We start from the raw sequence: 16,798 nt of genomic DNA, 5'->3' as shown, positions 1-16,798 counted from the left end.
TTTAATCATGGTTGCAAATATTTTCCAGGGAGACTCCCGTTTTAATGTTTGGGGATTAGTCAACAGAACTGGCAGAAAATATTTAATTTCCAGGTTTGCTATTGTTGGCAATATTAAAATGTTTATAGAATGAAAAACCTTATTTTTAATTTTATCCAAAATAACACATAATAATTATTATTTGACCACATATTATAAATAAACCTTTCCAGCCCTACAAAAATGGTTTTAGGAGCCGGAAGTTTGTGTTCTACAACTGTTCCAAAAGACAGCACTCTCTATACTTTAATTCCCGAGAAAATCTAAAATGTACAACAATACCTCATTTCAGCCTCTTATTTCCCTTAACAAAAACTACTCATTTTCAGCCAGTGACTGTAGACCATTGATTTTATGCTAATGCTGTTACGTAATCAAGTGTGTGATTTAATTTTACATGTGTTGTTTGAAAGACAAAGGTACAGTGTTTATGTGATCATAGAGAAATGCCATAAAAATAATCCATATGGGGTTACATGTCAACTTTCATTACATACTGACCGACCCTCGTAGGTACCTATATAAACAGTAACATGTTTTTCGCCGAAGGGTTAGGTTTAGGGTTAGGACTAGAGAATGTATACCACCGATGGTGATGATAATTTGCCCTCTCAGAAGAACTTACGAAAGTATTACCATGAAATGGTCTTCGGGCAATCGGGGAACCTCTTATATAGGTAAGGGGTTCTTAATATTTTCAGGTGTTTAACTTCGGGTGAAAGGGATTCTTCGGGAGGACACTTTTGGCACTTTTTTTGTTTAGAAAGTAGAAATCCTACGAATAATATTCAAATTCTGAAACAAAAACATAAACTCAAACTGAAGTAACATGTTTATTATCAGAATCAGATTGAGAATGCTCGAGAACTCTGCACCTGTCTGTGACAGCAAAACATGACATTACGATTACAATTTTTTACATTGTAACTACAAAATTTATGAAAGGTGCTTGAACTTAGGGGTTAAACATGGTGCACGGAAAATGAAGTTCGTAAATATTTAGCAGATAATCTGCCCATACTGTGTGAAATAACATGCATAGCAGGTAATCGACGTGAATATTATTCAAAATATTATTTAATATACAAGCATGGCATCGTCAGAACAATTATTGGTCATTTCTACTTATTCAATCAGGGACCTGATCCAATGTTCACATTTTGTGAAACATTCAGCTCTATGATATTAAAATATCTATAAAGGCTTAATATATTTAGGACCTATCGAAACATTACATAATGAAATTAGGAACGCGGTAATGCAGGTAATCCGGTTGGTTGATATATAAATTGTGTTACTTTTAGTAACTGGGCTAATAAATATCGGAAGAATCATTCACACATTGGCGTACGCAGAGGGGTGTTACGGGTGTGAAACACCCCCTTGTGTCTGTCCAAAAAAAAAAATGGGGGAGAAAAGGCAAAGAAAGAGGGAGAGAGAGAGGGGGAGAGGGAGAAGAGGAGAGGAGGGAGATGAGTAAGGCATGTCGATTAATGTTAACACCCTCCCCCCCATCATCATCATCATCATCATCAGTACCTGGCAACGTACGTACGTAAAGGTTTTAATTGTTAATTGACCGTGGATATAGGGCCTACATGTTAGAAAACCAACACCTCTCCAAAACGTCACACCCTACCCCTGACCCTACCCCGGCAACGTACGTATAGGCCTACGTAGGCCTGAAGGTTTTAATTGTGCAAATTGAGTTGCATTATCTTGGCCCAAGCTTTAGAATAAAGCTTCCTATGAAAATCCGTCGACAATTGATAAACAAGTAGCCATTTTGGCTTCTGCTTTCGACATTTACCAATTTGTATTTAAACACAATTTATCATGTTTATAGGCCTACAAATTAACTGTAGGCAAGGCTTGTTTACGAAAGGCTTCATGGACCGTCATTTCACACATTTTCGGCTTCAAACTAAAATTTGACACACTAATAGTATAGTGCCAAAATTGTCCACCAAATCGCTTTAATTAGGTTTTCATTTTCCAAAAGTTTCTTAATTCTCAGGGGGCACATCCCCCCTCAGACACCCCCCTGCGTAGTGGATAAACAAGTAGCCATTTTGGCTTCTGCTTTCGACATTTACCAATTTGTATTTAAACACAATTTATCATGTTTATAGGCCTACAAATTAACTGTAGGCAAGGCTTGTTCACAAAAGGCTTCATGTACCGTCATTTCACAAATTTTTGGCTTCAAACTAAAATTTGACACACTAATAGTGCCAAAATGGTCCGCCAAATCGCTTCAATTAGGTCTTCATTTTCCAAAATTTTTTAATTCTGAGGGGGCACATCCCCCTCAGACATTTCTGCGTCGCGCAAGCAAGTGACGGGATGATGCTACGCGGCCATTTGTTTTATTTTAATATTGTTTATCATCACACCCCCCTTGACAAATTCCTGCGTACGCGCATGCATTCACAACTTGCTAAGCTGAGGTCAGTGAGCTGTGAGATATATTTGTAGGTCAGTGGGTTTGTGGAGTTCACCCCTCACACGGAAGCCCCAGCCCCCTCCCCCTAAATACGTTTTGAATAAGTGCTTTTGCATTTCTTTTCAAGTGAACATTTCTGAAATGGCCCCTCAATTGTGTGCAATTATCGCTCCCAGGTATATAAACCACGGCTTTAGGGGTAGGCCTACCAGAAGTTTGTAGGCTTTAGGGTTGCAGCACTGGTTACAGGTTGTTGGGTTTATGTTTATTCTAATCTACATGCATGAAACTATCTTGAATTTTATCCCGTCGATTTCCAATCGTCTCCACATTCAGGCCACCGTCAGAACCCCGGGTCACAACATTTTAAATTTGAAAATGTGGTCATCACAACATGTAGGGCCTATACATGTGCGTCTCCATGACCTCGTAAGGACACATGCGTTCGTGTCCTCGGATGGCCTCGTAAATGTGGCATGTGGGCTATGTGCCCGTGTCATTTTCCCTAGACAATTTTGTTATCAAATATTAAATTTCGCCACACGCCGGAAATAAACACTGTATAGCGGTATAGTGGTTTCGCGGGGGCTGACCAGATCACGAAATTAGCAATGGGGGTTGTCATTTTAGACGTCAACTTTGCTTGAAGCATACATGGATGCAACTAGCGTGCTTGAAGCACTATCTAATTTGCAAGTTGCTTTCCTCCAGTTTTAACAAATTGTGGGTCTTTTATTAATACAGTTAAAACTCTCTGCAGGGATTGATTGGAAACAGCCCGTTTTTCCAAATTGTCATTGGGCTATTCCAGCAAACAAATGCACTTCCCCAATAGAAGAGTAACTTTTAAATAAAAGATATGCCTGGATTTCCAAGTTTGCTTTCTGAAAACAACTGAAATTCCAATTCCCATTGTTACTGCAAAAGTTTGGAAATGCAAAGAACTGACATAGGGTATAGGGGCCTACCATCACATTTTTGGACAGGCCTACAGGCCTACACTTGTTTGATTTAGTATTTTGTTTATGTCAGCTTTTTATACATTTTTTTGAACATTAATGTACGCAGCCATTCTGTCAACAAAGAATCTCACGTAGCCTTAACTAGGTCTATGTAGTATGCCAATGAAATGGGTGAACTTTTGAAGAAATGTTTTCTATGTAGGCCTTGCCATTCAATACCCAATGCCTCTAGGAATTGAAAGTTGAATATACACTTGATTTCGCGACTGTATGTGGGTTTACCAGATATCAGACATTAGCATTAGGCCCTATTGGTCGAAGCAGCCAAAATATCGATTTTCATTATCTAAATCAATATATTATTGAAAAATAACACTTTGATGTTTTGCAAAAGTTCATTCTACAAATCATATACTTTGAAAACTTGCTTGATATATTGTTGTTAATGGGTTATGTAGGCTATACCTTTTACGCTACAAACAGATACTGAGTTTCATCACAACTCTAATGCAATAACAAATTCAATAACAAATCTAAGATTTGAAAGGGCCCGTATAATAATATTATAATTTAAGCCGCAAACATTTTAACAAGCAAAAACAGAGGCAATTAAATTTTGGCAGGTCGAAACGGGGGAAGCGATTATTGGCACATATATCCCCCCATGATCACCTATTTCTTTCTAAGAACGTTAAAAAAATATGTCGTTTGATGTGCTTGCATCACTTTATGAGAACATTGAAGAGTCAAAATGTGCAAGTGGAAAATATTAAAATAATGTGATTTGTTTTGTACGCCGTAAAGGGGGGAAGTGATTTTTGACCAAGAGTTCAGAGTCTCCTCCTACATGTCATAAACGTCAAATGGGTGGTTTGCGCAGTAATTAGGTTGTGTCCCGAGGAAGGGGTTACAATTGAGGTGGGCAAGCAAGATTGAAAAGCACATCAAGTAATACATTTTGACATTATTAATTAGGGGCACCTCTTCATATTGCGCAATAAAATGGCTTAGTAAAATGGTTTGAAAAACGTTCAATTGCGTGACATTATTTGCGAGCAACAGCAATATGAAATCGGATGAGCCTCATCAGAATTTTACGTGTCCATAAGTGAGGACAAGACAGGACTAGACAAGACATTGGCTTTTTAGTATTCGATTAAACAATTTGTTCACATTATAATATTTGAGACTGTTCACATAATTATTGCACAGCTCTAAGGTTATTGACAATATATTTTAAATACTTCTCCGCAAAGTTCAAACATTCATCTGACTGAATGACTTTGTAATGATAATTCATATTTTGGAATAATAAATGAATGATGCCACATGCCAGAGTCAAGAAATGTTTACTCTAGGCCTATGTCCTAAATTTTTATTTCACCTAAATAGAAATTTAGATAGCCTAACATGTTTTTTTAAAGTTTGTGTACCGTACGTTTTCCCACAGATTGCTAAACTGAAACGAAAATATGCACGATATTGAACCATTTTGTTACATTGCATTCGACACAAAAATCACCCATCATTTTGAAATTTCGACAAGCATCGTTTTGTTACGTATGACCTGGGGCGAATCCAATGAAATCAAGCAGCTGTAAATGCTTTGTGTCCATTTAAATTTGGATCACCCAGGCTACGGATGACATTATGGACGCCATCGAACGCACGTAGCACGCGTAGGAAAGTTTACAAACATGAAGTTCATACATTTTGTATCACATAACTGACAAGACCTATAATACATGATATATGGCCTATACCGGTAGCGCACATTGAATTGGCAAAGGGGCGTTTCAAAATGTCCCTTTTTCAATGCACATTGAAAGACGGTCTCCGACTTCACTTAAAATGGCTTCCTGCGTTGCTATGGTAACACTCTAGAATCACAGAAAAACATCAGTGAGGAAACGAATCTACGCCGACGCAATAGTTCATAACATGCTAGAAAATTCAAGAACAAATTATATGAAAAATGTCATGTTATATAATATGTTGACACCGATGTAAAGGGAAGTTCATATGCATGAGATATTCTCAACATACAGTACATGACATACTGTTGCCCCTTCATAAAATTTATAATGTACCATAGCCTACATAGGCTTTTATAGACCCCTATAGTAAAAAATAAATTAATTTGCTTGTCTTATTTTATATTCTACACACCATTGTCCATTTAATCAAATTGGAAATCCAGGACACTAATTCTTGGAAACTTTGGTCAGAAATGCGAGGAAAATGTTTCCTGACTTATCCTCCGGGAAAATTTGACATTCCTCATGTTCCATGCCTGACTGTCATTTTTCACTCGATTGTCCGATTTGGTCCCGATTTCCCCCACGTTCTTAGAATTTCTGCGGTCATTTTCTTTCAAACTAATTCCTATTTGGAGCGTCAGAGATCAGACTTGTTAGGATATTTATGTCATAAGTGATTCTATATTGAAAGATGTGTGTGAAGATGATTACAGGTGTGATGACCTTATGTCCTTTCATTTTACCAATCTTGGGTAGACTATATTAGACACAGATAATAACTTGAATTATAATTCAATAATTATTGCTATTTAAGCGAGAATAACAAAGACACTAAATTAGATATAGGCATTAATAATAAAGCAGCAAAAAGTACAACTTTCAGCCGTAATTTATGTTTAAGTTCCACGCAAGGGCTAAAAAGTTTATCAAATATTGCATATGAATAATTTACTCCTCGACGCAATTCGCTGTAGAACCAGTGATATAACAGGATTAGCGATAGGTAAAAACAATTTTTGAATGTATTGCCCTGCAATAGACGTACGTTGTAACTCTGCATCACACCATTGATCAAAGAATCGCAATTCTATGGACATTTCACGTATCGTATGCAGAGTCCATGTACGTTTCAATCGCACCTGTACGATTAATATCTTCAAAAAGAGCAGTTGCATTAAATCTAAGATTACACACATAGGCCTACACAGACCTCACACGTGATGAGTGCAGCATAATGCAGGGCAATACATTCAAACATTAACCTAGTATTAGTAATCCTGTTACATTTCTACCTCTACGGCGAATTGGGTTGACAGTCTGTCAATCACATTCAGGCTTGTCATTGGGTCTGTCCATCAAAATTGAAATTTAACTTACTAGTTGCAAAAGTATTGTAATTGTTATCAGTCCGACCGTGGTCTTCCGCGACCGCTTTGGTCACTAATTTCCGTGATATTCGGGCAGCGACATCTGCCGTTTTTCACTGGTTATGCAATACGTATGGTGACTATGCACTTTCAGGAATACATTAATTAAAAGTGCTACAGATTTTAACTATTCATGCAAGATATATACATATTTTGGAAAGGACATTAACCATTGAATCTAAATATTACACGGGGGTCGGTCAGTATGTGATGAAAGTTGACTTGTAACCACATATGGATTATTTTCATGGCATTTATGATTTCTCTATAATCACATAAATACTGTACCTTTGTCTTTCATACAACACATGTAAAAGTATATCACACACTTAATTACGTAACAGCATTAGCATAAAATCAATGGTCTGCAGTCACTGGCTGAATAAGAGTCGTTGTTATTAAGGGAAATAAGAGACTGAAATGAGGTATTGTTGAATATTTTAGATTTTGGCGGGAAGTAAAGTATGGAGAGTACTGTCATTTAGAAGAGAAGTAGAACACAAACTTACAGCCCATAAAACCATCTTTGTCGGGCTGGGAAGGTTTTAGTTTATTTATAAATGTGTGGTCAAATATATGTTATTTTTGACAAAAACAAGGTTTTCTTTAAACATTTTGATATTGCCAACAATAGCAAACGTAGAAATTTAATTTTTTCTGCCATTTCTGCTGACTAATCCCCAAACATTAAAACGGGAGTCTCTCCAGAAAATATTTGAAACCGTGATTAAAATATAACCGTTATTCTACTAAATACTATTGTTACATTTTCACAAAAAGTAGTGGTACAGAGAAAGAGAGGTCATCGTTTGAATGAGAAATGTATTTTAAAAATGTTTCTGTTCATTGAGGTTGAGATCATCCACATGAATTATTAATTATCTATTTACGTAGCATTTTGCAATATTTTAAGCCCTATTTACATGAAATTGTGCAATTTTCATACATTTCGAGCATCGTAGTATCCCGCTTATACATGCGCAGATTGTTATCATCGTCCATAAATTTTGAAACAAAAAGAGGTTTTTTTAGAAAACCTTTCTTTTTATCCAAAATCTGCCTGTATGTTTAAATTCTTTGAATAATTGACTTTTCAAAAGAGTGTACTTTTATTTATCTTGCATGAATAATTAAGAAGTTACATCACTTTTTAATTGACTAATTTCTGACTAGTGCACAGTCACCTTAAACCAGGGGTATGATAGTGTTTGTGTCAATGTTAGTAGGAGTGTTCATGTTAATGCAGTGTCAGTGTTAGTGTTGATGTTATAGTGTAGTGCCAATGTTAGTGTTAGTATATCACTGTGTGAAATGAGCTATAGAAGATAGATAGAAAATAGATGCACATTCCCTATCATGCCTAAGGAGTTCGGATTTCCGGACTTTTTGTCTATTCGTGAATCCAGAATTTTTAAGTGCCCAAAGGCGAAAATATCCAGCAGAAAATTAATTCAAAATCGGAAATCTTTAATTTGGGAGCGAATTTCGGAAAATCACGATTTTGTATACCGTACACTGAATTTTGTATTTCCAAAAACTTTTCCAGTAACATTGGCAACTGGAATTCCAATCGTTTTCAGGAAGAAAACCTGGAACAGAACAGGGGGTGTGCACTTATTTTCTGGAATGACCCAATATATACTATAGCTAAATAGTTATCCAATCCTGTCAGAATCGGCCTGTAATGAAAGTCCAAGATGAACAGGTTGATAATGATAGTATTCTTCAATTCACATTTTTTGACAGCGACCAACTTGCCTACCGATTTCTCATGCCTGTAAACAACATGTTTTGAACATGTAAGTATATGGTTCATGGGACATAAGTTACTTTTCCCTGAGAATTCATGAATTTATGCTAACGCAGCATGTCTCTGAATCTGAACCACAACTTGGAATCGGTTTTCAAACGATGGAATTCAACCAAGGAATAAAGTCACAATTTATTCAACCACTCATGACAAACTGGTCTGCTGCGGTTATACTACATCCTCTAAAACGTATCGCCGGAAATGTTATTGCTTCTGAAGAGCGCTCGATCTTCAAGAATATCAAGACACCCAGCAAACACAAAACGTTTTCGACATCATTCGCAAAAGGTTATAAAAGGTTTTCAGAAAACGTTTAAAAATGAAAATGTCGGGTTATATAAAGGGTATATTAAGAGTATACAACGTTTTCATAACCTTAAAAAACATTTTTTGATAATCTACTGCTCAGCAAACAAAAATGTTTTACAGAAAACGTTTAAATGTCGGGTTATATAAATGGTATAAAAACGTTTTAATAACATTCCAAAAACATTCTTGAAAACTTGATACAAAACATTCTAAACAGAATGTTATTTTGGGAGTTGAAAAATATTTTGCGAAAAATGTTTGCCCAAAATATTTTCAATAACATTTTAAAAACGTTTTCATGACCTTTATATAACCCGACATTTAAATGTTATTAAAAGGTTTTGAAAAAACATTTTAAGAACATTTCTGTGTTTGCTGGGTTCAAATATTTTAACATAATGTTATTTAAGTATTGACACAATATTTGGCAAAAATGTTTGCAAAAATAGTTTACAATAACATTTTTTGAAATCATTTAAAAATATTGTTGTAGTGTGTTTTCATACAAAACGTTTTAAAACGTTATCATGACCTTTATATAACCCGACATTTTAATGTTATTAAAACGTTTTTACCTAAACCAAAAGCCAAAATATAACTTATTTAAAACGTTTTTAAAACGTTTTTGTGTTTGCTCAAATTTAGTGAATGGTCTCCCAAAATACTTCCCTGCCCAAAATGAGCACTAATAACATGCCGAAATACTTTTTCAGTTTTCATTTCCTAAAATTCCTGACACTAATAAAATGAATTTCATTCTGTTATGTCCAGCATGATAACAACCTGAAGAAATTATGAAACAAATAGGGTATAGCTGCAGTTAGAGCAGCTAGCAGTGCAGCGCTATTAAATCTAAACTTAACTACACTGTCAAAATATTAATTGTATTGAGACATTTCCTGCAGCAGCAACGTGTCGGAACTGTTCATAAAATCTTCCGTAAAACTATGCAACTTACTGTACGAATAGGAGGAATTTCCTTGTTCTTTTGAAAAGTTTTCGGCAAAAGTTTTGACAACTTTGCTGCCAAACATTTTCGTAAAATTACAGTACATAGGCAGAGTTGTTATATAAATTGTTTCATAACATCACTGTTGACGAAATTTACGTTAAATATATCAGTAGAACATACTCTTGATCCAGGGAAGTACCACTAGTATTTCGAAGGAATACAATTATCTCTTCCCATAGACCAGTGTTCTTCAGTTACGACCAATAAGTACCAAAAGTTCAACAATACCTCAAACAACCCATACTGAATGAAACAAAATTCACACCAGACAAAGGATCATCCCATTAGAGAATGAATTTGGAGAAAACCTTCTGATAATTACAAACACTCGCTGAGCAGCAAGACCTTTCTGAGCTTTTAATCCGATAAGCTGATGATCTATTGGTTTTCATGAATTGGAAGATATTCTTTGATGTATTACTGAGCTCAATCATCTGAAATTACTGGAGCGTGAGCCACCCAGGCTGGTGGCTCAGCATAGTATTTTATTAACAGAAGGTTTTCTCCAAATTCGTTTCCTAATACTTTGCATATCATCCCACCTTTCGTTGTTTTCTTCCAACAAGTGCATAGGCACGGTTCAAGTCTTTGGTAATTTTGCCTCATTTAAATAACAAAGCTTTGCGTAATTTATTCCGTTTTCAACAAAGGACTACTTAGCTAATCCGAGACCACGATAGAGGAATCAAATTCGGCATTAACAGCGGAATTACGATATATATTAAGCTTAGGCCGCTATTAAAGGCGTTTACATATATAATCTGTTTTTCACAAGTGAGATGTTTCACACATCCGAGCACTTCAATCCGTTTTAGTTATATAAGCTATTGTTAAAGAATAGGAATGACATGAACCGAGCCACTGGCTCCTTTTATTCCATCTCTTTGTAACATCCATCGTATCACTCTGTAATCTGGTTTTCTCTATCTGATCATGACCAGTATCTGCATTCAGCTCACTTTTGTAACTCATACAAAAGATAGGATACGAAACCAATCAATCAAACCTGGTAACTCAACAATATAGCTGTCAAGCAATCGTTGTGACTGGATAATAGTCATTAGACATTGTTATGCATAACAAAAAATTTGAACTGAGCCACTGTATTATGGTATGCAAGAAATAAATAAACATCTCAAAAAAGTAACTACCCCCCCCCCCTTAAATATCGGCCATTATTCCAAAAGGGGCTATTGTATTACAAATCTGTAAAATGCGTTGGAAGCAGAATTTACTTTTGCGCATTTTGACACATCATTTGATACGATAGCCCAGAAAACAATAAAACACCGGTCAATTTAATGTAGTGAGGTCCAGATTTGAAAGTTGCACTTACATACAAATTTTCACAATACAAAAGACTCAGATATTATTACACAGATTTCCAGCCATTACACTGAATACAAAATCAATACAATTTACTGCAACTTTTAAATCTTGGGTTACATTGATTTAAATGTCCGGTGTGACGTCAATATTTAGTCAATTGCTACAAATGAGGTGTCAAAATGAGTAGAAATAAATTCTGCTTCCATCGCATTTTGAATAATGGTCATTATTTAAGGGGGTTAGTTATCTTATTGAGATGTTTATATTAGTCAAAGGCAAACTGTTGTGTTCACATGTACTCTCTAATTTACATGTAATTTGTTCTAAATGCTGATTTTTTTTATGTCATCCTACCTATACTAGTAGTGTATCGTAGTGGTGGTATATTAAACTGACAAAGTTTTTCTTGTAAAAAGTTTTAAGTATATTTCGGAGTAGATTTGCGGGAAATTTGTGAGTTGTTTATCGTTTTATTTTATGCAAATTGTTTTCTTTGATTCAACTAATTCACATACGAGAGCCTTCGACTATTAGCCTTTGACATTAGATATAGTTTTTCAAAGAAAAGTAGCAACAACAATGTGAAACCGTCTAGTTTTGTTTGTTTCTCTGTTTGATGGTTTGTTATTATGTTTAGGACATTTTGAGGCTATTTTGTGGGGTTCGTTTATGAGGGGAACATATCGTATAAGAAAGTTATTGTGCCTTGACACAAACCTGATGTTTATACCTTTGATTGTTTAGATTTTAATGCATTTAACTGTGCATATGTCAAATCATTTGGTAAATTGATTTGGTAAAATGTCATACGTCGCATTTTGAACGTGTCGTATAACAAATCACTTGGTATCGAGAGGAAACAGGTAATGCAGGATTAATATTACAGCCACAATTACCTGTACTTCCTTCTATAATGTTCTACATAGAGATATGGTACAGGAAAGACCATAACGATCTTGTAATTTCTTATCAATCTTATTACACCTGACATGATATAGACAAGTCTAGACCTTTCATGGGCCAATGTCCTAAACACCCTGACAACCGGGCCTGACAACTTGAATTAACCTTGTTGGGGAAAAAGCGTGCTGAAAAATAACAAATAAAAAAGGAACATTTAAATTGTTCACTTATTTCTTATATCACACCACAAAAAGTAAAATTGTTGGTTTCAATCTCAAATACATTGTGATTTTTTTACAGAGAGCAGGTGTCCTTCCTGTGCATATGCCCAAAATTATTTCAAAATTATTTCAATCATACATCACAACAACAGTGGCATTCCTCTGCCCCCAATGAATTCGCTCCCATCCCATGATTTCAATCTTTCAAATAAAATTGCATTTAGATTTGTCGTTCCCAATCACAATCACAATAGCAGTTACAAGATATTGTAAAATAAAAGGTTCCGCTACTACCATGACTACTATACAACAAGTTTGCCGGACACACCTGTTTAAAGAGGTCATGCACATCGGATCTATTAATTTCATAACTTGACAACAAAGGACAAAATAGCATGTCAAAATATGGGTCGTTCGATAGACATTCCTACCTGTACATGACGTCTGGTTATGAAATGCGAGCTGATAAGATACTAAATTGGTCGGTTTTTTCGTAGCAAAAAACAATTGAAAATTGTGAATCAATTGAATGTCTAGATAGAATGTCACCTCGTAGACAAAATTCTAGGTCAAACTCTGCAGGTACTCTTCTTATTAAAAGTATTTGAAAAGAAGTCCCTGGAAATTATTCCAGGGTCTTTGAATTAACATATTCAAGTTGTCGCAATTATCATTTTCCTGATCATCTTTTTAATCCTTTGCAACTGTGTAGAAGAAGGTAAATTAAAGAATTATACTTTTATAGGTCAGACTATTATAAACCCCATTCGGGACCCTTTTCGATTCATTTTCCGTCATACATCATGATTCAATGATATTACAATAATTATATAATTCTTCTGAAGCCTTAATTAATCAGCGATTACGTGATAATGAATACAGCCAGACATAGTTCACTTACCGTTTTCGTAACACTACAGCAGTGTACTAGTAACCATAAAAGTCTAATGGTTAAAAGCAATTGCAATGGCAAACTTTGACCATGCAGTTATAGATCCATGGGCTTGCAGGTTTCGTATATAGGGCCTACACCAGATTAATTGACGATGACGATTATCATCATTAGGATCATCCAGAAGTTGTTACTTACAACAGAACAAACAGGTTAAACTGTAAGACAAAAAGATATCAAGAATTTATTAAAACTCAATAACAATTCAGGTATGGCTTCCAGAAGTTTGCCCTAAGTTTGCATACAACGTGGCCATGGATACGCTGATCTCAACTGATTTCTGATCGACAATATCACAAATACCCAATTATTGAACTAAAACCTGAGAGTTGATTGGTCAGCCGCTTCTTGAGCGTTCCGTAAGCATAGCAATGGTATTCGTGGACTATTCATCAATCACAAAGTACATGCAGAATATTCCTTGCAGAATCCATGGTATTGGCTTTACTTACATGTATTTCTTCGTATGTATAGTATTCAGTACCGGTAGACCTTTCAAAATACGTGTATATCTCAAAATACCTTTGGTTAAATAACAGCAATATTTTGTGTCAGACGGGGGACGTCTATATATGTGCACCCTGACAGACTGCACTGTTACTGCACTCTGACTGTCATCTTGCCATATCAAACCAAAGGGGAAGTTTTCCAGGGTCATGTAAAATGTCATTCCGCAGCTGTTTATGTACAAACCTCAACATGCAGTTATAAATTCATGGATATTCATATTTCAATAAATGCAATAATGATTTGATATGATTTTGATTGACTGATACAATTTCAAGTCACCGCGTGTGCTATCAAGATGAGTTTGTTTGTGTGTGGCGATGCGCATTCTTGAAAAGTTGAACAATTTAAATCACTTTTTAAAGAATTGGTATCATGTTGATTTAATCCCATTAAATACCCCCATTGAAACAATAATTTAGTTTTACTTTAGTGCTCGTCAACGCAACGGTGACACATATTGGTATGGGAATGAAACCAATTTTTAATATTTATGCACAATTATCATTCATGGAAGTTAATCTGTGTTTGAATGATTGTAAAATTTAAAATTTTAACAGTGATTAAAATAAATTAATATCATATGTCCAGATGATTTTTTTGGAAGACTGATCAATCGATAAAACGAGAGAAGCAGCTAGAAGCACCTGACCATGCTGACAGTCATTGGCGTACGCAGGGGGGGTGTTACGTGTGTGAAACACCCCCCTTGGGTTTGTCCAAAAAATAAAAATGGGGGGAGAAAAGGCAAAGAAAGAGAGAGGGAGAGAGAGAGAGAGAGAGAGAGAAAGAGAGGGAGAGGGGGGGGAAGAGAGGGGAAGAGGAGAGAAGAGGAGGGAGATGAGCATGGCATAGGGGACATAATATCAAATTATCATAGGGCTATAGATGTCTTAACTACCCCCACTCAAATTTTTCTCTCCCCTATACCCGGTATAGACTGACCGGCAACGTACGTAAATGTCGATTAATGTTAACACCCCTCCCACACACACACCCCATTTAATTGTTAATTGACATGAATATAGGGCCTACATGTTAACACCAACACCTCTCCATCCATATCGTCACACCCCTACCCCGGCAACGTACGTACGTAAAGGTTTTAATTGTGCAAATTGAGTTCGTGCCCTTTTTTCTGTTTGAAGCAATGATTTAAATAGTGTAAAAATTATGCACCAAATGGCTTCAATCGGACCTTCATTTTGCAAAATTTTCCAACTTCTGCAGGAGGGAAAACTCTTGTTCACGAAAGGCTTCATGGACCGTTACCGTTATTTCACCAATTTTCGGCTTTTTCAAACTAAAATTTTACACACTAATAGTGCCAAAATTGTTCACCAAATCGCTTCAATTAGGTCTTCATTTTGCAAAAGTTTCTAAATTCTGAGGGGGCACATCCCCCCTCAGACACCCCCTGCGTCGCGCGCAAGCTGACGGGATGACTGCTACGGCGGTCTTTTCTTTATTTCGGTTATTTTTTTTTTCATCACACCCCCCTTGAGAAATTCCTGCGTACGCGCATGCTGACAGTGGCTCGGTTTGTCACAATTAAGATGTTTTACGCACCCAAGCACTTCAATGGGTCGTCAAAAAAAAAACTATAGCAATGCGATAAGTTACAAGTTTACTTAATTTCAATACATATGGGGAAAAAACCACAAACACAAACGAAGACAAACAATTAATGGAGGATATGCTATGCAAAGCAAGAACCGTTTAAAACACACAAGAATAGAAGTAACGTTTTTATTAAATTCCCGGTCTGTTTCAAACATGAAAGCTCTCGGATTTGCTTGATAAGTCTTGTGTACTGAATAAATTCTTCTTATTATGACATCATTAGGAAACGAATTTGAAGAAAACCGTCAGTTAATAAAATACTATGCTGAGCCACCAGCCTGGGTGGCGTCACGCTCCAGTAATTTCAGATGATTGAGCTCAGTATTACATCAAATAATGTCTTCCAATTCATGAAAACAAATAGATAATCAGCTTATCGGATTAAAAGCTTAAAGGGAAGGTCTTGCTGATCAGAAGGTTTTCTCCAAATTCATTCTCTAAATGTGTGGGCTTACAGGTGAATATAAACCAAATAGAGGCCTTGCATGTGACGTATCATCCCGTAAATATGGCGGACTACTCGAATGCATTCAACAAAAGCATGAGTTGCAATCTACCGTGACAGTTCGTCTCACACACATAACCCTGTCCCTGCACTATACGATCAAATAGGTTGATGACAACATTTGATTGAATGGACTGCACTCCGCCATAACTACGGTGAAGGACACCGGTTCAAATCCTTTGTTTGGAGCCAATCGATAAAATGATGCAGGGCCTCTATACTTCAACCGAGACAATGGCTAATCCTAAAATGTTCGTACATGCCTGTCTACTCACAAGGATTGAATGACAGCTATTGTTGACAGACACAATGACAATATCAAAATGTTTATAGAAAGAAAAGTATTGTTTTGGCAAAAATAAACACATTAGTTGACCACACATTATAAATAAACTAAAACCTTTCCAGTCCAACAAATATGGTTTTATGAGCTAGAAGTTTGTGTTCTACTGCTATTCCAAAAGGCAACACTCTTCATACTTTATTTCCCGAGAAATTTTAAAATATTCAACAATACCTCATTTCAACCTCTTGTTTCCATCAACAAAAACGACATTTTCAGCCAGTGACTGTAGACCATTGATTTTATGCTAATGCTGTTATGTAATCAAGTGTGTAATATATAATTTTTACATGTGTTGTTTGAAAGACAAATGCACAGTGTTTATATGATCACAGTCCGACCAGAGAAATGCCTTTCTGCATTTTCTGGTAGACTGGTGAACGATATGAATGAAAAGTTATATTGGGTTAAATACTGGACAACAGAGATCATGGTAAAATGTTATTGTTCCTTCAACAGAACTTGATACCAATACGCATTACTTTGATCTATGAATAATAACATGTCTATACCGAGACTCTGCTGAATACTATACTGCTCCAAAAAAGTATCCTTACACTTGGAAAAATAATCACAATTTCAAAACTGAACCATATTGGGGTCAATTTGTATTTTTTTTAATAGATGCACCATCTAATCCGGCATATTAT

The 16,798-nt window shown here is 35.9% G+C and overlaps 1 protein-coding gene across 1 annotated transcript in view; it reads right to left on the bottom strand.

Moving 5' to 3' along the window:
• The window catches only part of LOC140148583 (lysyl oxidase homolog 2A-like), a 32,815-nt gene extending 19,056 nt beyond the window's left edge, over positions 1-13,759 (bottom strand). The window contains exons 1-2 of the mRNA XM_072170590.1: positions 13,623-13,759; positions 13,120-13,328 (exon numbers count right to left, since the gene is read on the bottom strand). The gene's annotated coding sequence lies outside the window, so the exon portion shown is untranslated. The remainder of the gene's footprint in view (positions 1-13,119; positions 13,329-13,622) is intronic.
• Between the last annotated feature and the right edge of the window lie 3,039 nt (positions 13,760-16,798).

Source organism: Amphiura filiformis, chromosome 3 (genome assembly GCF_039555335.1).
Source record: "Amphiura filiformis chromosome 3, Afil_fr2py, whole genome shotgun sequence".
In the NCBI taxonomy this organism is placed as follows: Eukaryota; Metazoa; Echinodermata; class Ophiuroidea; order Amphilepidida; family Amphiuridae; genus Amphiura; species Amphiura filiformis.
This window is presented reverse-complemented; position numbering and strand designations above follow the sequence as displayed.